Genomic DNA, 6,590 nt, shown 5'->3' with positions numbered 1-6,590 from the left:
GATAGTCCTAATAAATTTACAAAGATCTGAAGCAAATCAGTGTATTCCATTCTGAATGATCATCTTTCTTTTATTCACCTGAGATAGAGAACATGTACGCGTAAAAAAGGACAGGAAGAAAGGCTACTATTTTATCAACCAGTTCTCATCAAAGGTTGTCTGGACATAAAAATAAAAAATAAATAAATAAATAAAAATCCCACAACTTTTTTTCTCATTTTGGATGTTGATTTTGCACACTTGCTACATCAGTAAGGCAGAAGATGTTGAAAACTACCCCCTTCCTTTTTTTTTAATTAAAAAACAAACTGAGCTCAAAGGAAAAAATAAAAATCAAAAGACCACCATCTGAGTTGCAAAATCAGCCAATGTACTTTCTTCTCAGATGTTGGTATTAACTTTACTTTTAGTTCAAATTACATTAAGTTGACATTATACAAGAACAGGTGATACTGAAACCAAAGGTCCTTATGACTTTGATTACATTTAGCTTTAAGTCCTAGCTCTAAAAATCACCACTCTCTCTCTCTCTCTCTCTCTCTCTCTCTCTCTCTCTCTATATATATATATATATATATATATATATATATATATATATGAAGTTATCATCTAGACATGATTCTTAAACCTAGAGACTCATTTAAAATAAAATTATTGTCCTGTATGGGTTGCCTATTTCTCTTTTCTTAATTTCATGATGAACATATGAAAGAGGCAGGGTCATAAGATTCCTTTTAACCTGATCGATTGATGCTACAATTTTATCTCTCAGAATGTCTCTTCAGAGCTGCTGACCATATACACCAGTGTGTACTAGATATTGCCTGTTTATTCCTGTTGTCCCAATTAATTATTAATAGTGTTTCCTTTCATGAATTAACTTTGGATGATAAATCATATGATCATCCCATTTCTAAGTTGTTTCTTATAAGTGATTCAGTTTGAGACAAGTTTTGCCTGAGTTTATCACTTTTTGTAGGAATTTTTCTAAAGTGGCTATGAACCTCAATACATTCTTACTTTTAGCCACTGCTTCCATTAGAGTTTAAATGAACAGGCTTGGCACACATACATTGTCTTCCTATCTATGCAGTCGTATACAAAGGGTTATCAGAACTCCACCTTACAATACCTGTGTCCAACCACTTATCCAATGTTAAACATTTTATGCTTTATTTTGAAAGCACCAACTTCTGTTCTAAATTTCTGTATTATTAAGGATAGATTTGGAAAACAAACAGATCCAAATATATAATAAATTGAAGTTCTATTACTGATATTGCTCCTAAAGATCAACCGTCTTATTGATCTGGAAAAAATACAACAACAAAAAAAAGAAGAAATTAAAAAAAAATAAACTACCTGAAGGCACTTGCATATGAGCAAAAGCAGGAAGTTTCTAGAGGGGAGTAGATATTTTGTAAAAGAGAGCTTCACAGGGTGATTTCCTTATTTTTATAGCTTTTAGCCTGAAAGTTGTCCACAGTTGATGCAGCATAGAATAGCTAAAACCCCAATAGTATTTCTAGAGAACAGAAATTAGAGCAGCACAGCAGTAGGAAAGTGAGGATGGGAAAAAGATTGTGTGTGAGAGAGAGAGAGAGAGAAAGAGAGAGAGAGAGAGAGAGAGAGAGAGAGAGAGAGAGAGAGAGAGAGAGGAAAATGCTGTGTTTACTCTGCCTAAGTCTCTGGCTGGCTCATGACCTTTGCTTCCAAGGAAGATTACAAGCAGCTCAGTTAAGGATAAAGAACTGAAATGAGATTTGAGCTGCTGCTGAAGAGATGTTTGCAGTTTGAGTCTATATAAATGAATTGCCTGCTAAAACAAAAAAACAAAAATAATATTTTTTTGAGGAATTTACCAGAATTCAGTCACCACAACATAATATTCCCAATGTCTGGATGTTACCTATAATTATAAAGAAGTAGGTAAATGTAAACCAGTTTCAATGAAGAGAGAAGGAAGAAAAAAGCATTCAACAGAATCCAACTGTGAAATGACCCAGATGGAATCAGCAGAAAAATATTTTAAAAGTAGCTCTTAAGCTATGATCAGTGATGTAAAGGAAAACATATTCACATGAAGTCAAAGAAATGTAAACTATAATAAAAATACCACATATAATTTCTAGATCTGAAAAATGCAGTATCCGAATTAGAAATTCACTAGATAAGCTTAAGAGCAGAATGCAGGTGACAAAAGAATGAATCCATGAATATGAAGACAGATGATTAAAATTATCCAATCTGAGGAACAGGGAACTAAAATGACTGAACAAAAATGGCAAAGATTTGGGAACTTTTGAATCAATATCAGATGTTCTAACATATATGTAAGTTTGGTTCAAGAAGGAGAAGGAAGAAAAGAATGGGACAGAAAATAATATTTCAAAAAATAATGAGTAACTGACAACAGCAAGTATTTCTCCTCACCACTGGGAGCTTTAAATGTCCAGAACTGGACAGGCAAAGAGGCAATACTCACACTACAGGCAGCATGAGCACAGAACACCGGCCTGCAGTTGTATCATCTCACAGAACTTCCTTTTGCCTAGTAGCCTGCCTGATACAGAACATACCACAAGGAAGCAAAGTTTTCTGTGAAAAATCAGTTAATTATGGCCTAGTACTGAAAGACTATACTTTATGAAAGTGCATAAGTAAAGTCTTAGCAAGTCCTAACCTAACCTGGAGCAGTTTGACACAATCGATAAAGAGGTGCAAAGGGGGTTTCAAATATATGAACTTGCCTTCCATTCAGACGGGCAAAGAAGCACTGGGCTCCCACAGAGCTTGTAGATCCATGCATTAGTGGAGAGAGTTCCTAGAAATTTTCCTAAAATCACTCTACCTCCTTGTCTTCCTTCCTTAGTAACACCATCACCATCACATCAATTTTAAAACATTATCAACATCACAGGACATCATCTTGAGATAGAGATAGTGGAACTTATTTTATAGAGGTTATTATTACTAATTAAGATACTTGAATGCAGTTTATTTTCTTTTTATTCACTATGCTATTCTGTTTTTCTTTTTATGAATATAATAAAATTATGAAGGTAAATATTTTCATATGTTTAATTTTCATCTTTCCCTCTGCACCCTACCTTACTTTAAGTTCTTAAGCTCCCCTATTACTTATGAAAATTTGAAATTTTAGGAATCTCATCCTAGGTCTTGGGGAGTGATTGAAATATTCTTGTACTTCATTTGGAAGTATAATGCTTCTTTACAACAAAATCATGAAGAATAGAGGGGAAAAAATAGACTTTAATATGTTGATTTGTTTGAACAAGTCACCAAAGCTTGTAGCATCTTGCTGTTCAAAATATGGTTTGCAGACCAGCAGTAGTAGCATCACCTAGGACCTTGCCAAGCATTCAAAATCCCTGACCCTACTTCAGACCATATTAAATCAAACTACACATTTTAACAAGTTCCTCAGCTGATTCTTATGAAAAATAAACTTTTAGAAGCATTACCCTAATATAGCTTTACCTTTCTCTTCCTTAAAAAAAGTATAACCTTTAGACTAATTTAATTTCCACATCCTCATCTTTCAGGTGTTAATTGGTCACTCTTCTGTATAAGTCATTTCATTATGTGGCCCATCACTTGTTGGTGGACAGATGGAGAGGATGGAAAGAGTCAGCATGGAGATAGTGTAAGCAATACAAGTTAAGAAATTAGAAGGGCATGATAAATGTACTCTAAATTTCTTGAGTCAGTTCATATCTAAAAGGTTAGAGCACTTCTTAAGCCCTGATGGATATCCCAGGCATTGATAGGCAGGTTCTATGAATTGATGCAAAATATAAGGTCTGGGTAGAGATAGGGTAGGTGGTGACTATGAAGGGAAAATGGCAGGAAGGGCCCTTTCAAGCATTTTTATTCTTAGAAAGACTGGTAATATAAATTAAATAGTCTTTAGTGTTTTTTAAAAATTTGGATAAATTAAAGGGTGAGGGCTGCAGTGGTAGCTTTCTCTCAAACAGAAGTAATGGCAAAGCCAGTATTCCTTTGTTGAGCCCTCCTCCCACCCAGCCTCCACACATAGGTGGGAGCCATATCTGAGTCTCCATCAACATGGCTAACACCATTTGCAGCCTTGATGATTCCTTCAGACCCCACCCACTCAAATTTTGGGCCCAGTAAGAGGCTTCCAGTGTTTTTTCCATACACACAGCCAATCTTGCCTTATGCTGTGAACTTTTCTAACATCTCTCAAAGGTTCACCCAGCTTAGGTGACAAGGTAGGCTGTACAACTGAACCACATAAGGTACTTACTACCTAAGACAACTCTACCAAGACTGTGGGTTGCATCAGTTGTACTGAATACATAGAAACAAACACAAGGAGGCAGCAAAAATGAGAAGACAAAGAAATGTTTCCCAAATGAAAGAATAGAACAAAGCTCCAGAAAAAGAGGTAAACAAAATGGAGACAAGTAATCTACCAGATGCAGAATTCAAAACAGTGGTATCAATGAGAACTTCAACAAAGAGATAAGAAATATAAAAATGGAGATAGAAAACATAAAAAAAACCAGTCAGAATGAAGAATACAATAACAGAAATGAAGAATACATTAGAGGGAATTAACAGATTAGATGAAGCAGAGTGTCTACTCAGCAATTTGGAAGATAAGGTAGCAGAAAACACCCAATCACACAAGTAAAAAAAAAAAAAAGAATCCAATAAAAGTGATGATATTTTAAGGGCCCCTGGGACAACATCAATCATACCAACATGGGTACCAGAAGAAGAAGAGAGAAAGCAAGGAATTGAAAACCTATTTGAAGAAATAATGATGGAAAACTTTCCTAACCTGGTGAAGCAAATAAACATACAAGCCCAGGAAGTGCAGAGAATCCCAAACAAGAGGAACCCAAAAAGGCCCACACCAAGACACATCATAATTAAAATGCCAAAGGTTAAAGTCTATGAAAAAACCTTAAAAGCAGCAAGAGAAAAGCAGTTAGTTACCTACAAGGAAGCTCCCATAAGATTGTCAGCTGATTTCTCAACAGAAACTTTGCAGGCCAGAAGGGACTGGCCTGAAATACTCAAAGTGATGAAAAGCAAGGACCTACAACCAAAATTACACAGCAAAGCTATCATTTAGGATCAAAGGACAGATAAAGATCTTCTTAGACAAGAAAAAGCTAAAGGAGTTCATCAATATCAAGAGAGTATTACAAGAAATGTTAAAGGGACTTCTTTAAGACAAAGTAAAAAGATAAAAAATATGAATAATAAAATGTCAATAACTACATATCTAGCAACAATTACTTTAAATGTAAATTGATTACATTTCTTATCCATTCAGCCACACTATGTCTCCAATCAAAAGACATAGTGTGGCTGAATGGATAAGAAAGCAAAACCCTCACATATGCTGCCTACAAGAGACTCACTTCAGATCAAAAGACACAAGCAGACTGAAAGTAAAGGGATGAAAAAAGTTATTTCATGAAAATGGAAACAACAAAAAGCTGGGTTAACACTACTTTTATCAGACAAAATAGACTTTAAAACAAAGGCTAGAACAAGAGACAAAGAAGGACCCAGGAATTCTATTTCTGTGTATTTATTCAAAGAAACCCAAAATGCTACTACAGAGGGACATGTGCCTCCATGTGTTCATTGCAGCATTATTTACAATAGCCAAGATATGAAGACAATCTTGGTGTTCATCAGTGGATGAATGGATAAAGATGATGTGGTACATATTCACATTGGAATATTATTAGCTATAACAAAGAATAAAATCTTGCAATCTGCAACAACATGGGTGGACTTAAAGGGTATTGTGCTGAGTGGAGTAAGTCAGAGGGGAAAAACAAATGCCATATGATTTCAGTTATATGTGAACTCTAAAGAACAAAATAAAAGAACAAACAAAACAGAAAATAAAAACACAGATACAGAGAACTTTTTGATGGTTGCTAGATGGGATGGGGGTTGGGCAGATGGATGAAAAGGGGAAGGGATTAAGAAGTACAAATTGGTAGTTACAAAATAGTCATGGGGATGTAAAGTACAGTTTAGGAAATAGAGTCAATAATGTAAAAACTCTATATGGTGTCAGATGGGCACTATATTTATTGTGGTGATCACTTCATAAGTTATATAAATGTGTAAGCAATATGTTGTACACCTGAAACTAATATAATTTATGTGAGCTATAATTTAAAAATCAAAAAAATACTTAAAAAGATAAATTTAAAAAATAGATGAATTGAATCAAAACAAGGAGCCTGATAGTAAGCAATCTGATGTTCCTTTCATCTTAGCATAGTTGGTGCTTTCAGCTAATGAAGTCTTCTCATGTTCACTCACATATAATTCTTTCCAAGGAAGAAATCAAACTCCAACATGTACATGCACATACATACATGCATGCATGCACACACATGTGCACACACACACACACATACACAGACAACACTGACTAAAATGGATCTGGTCACTGACTTCAGATACAAAAGTACTACTAATGCATTACTAGGTCAATAATCATAACCTAAACTTCCAAAATGTGAGGCTGATTTTGTATTTCAGAGCTTAAGACAATCAATGCCCTG

Source organism: Hipposideros armiger, unplaced genomic scaffold (assembly GCF_001890085.2).
Source record: "Hipposideros armiger isolate ML-2016 unplaced genomic scaffold, ASM189008v1 scaffold_634, whole genome shotgun sequence".
NCBI lineage: Eukaryota > Metazoa > Chordata > Mammalia > Chiroptera > Hipposideridae > Hipposideros > Hipposideros armiger.
Note: the sequence above shows the minus strand (reverse complement) of the source record.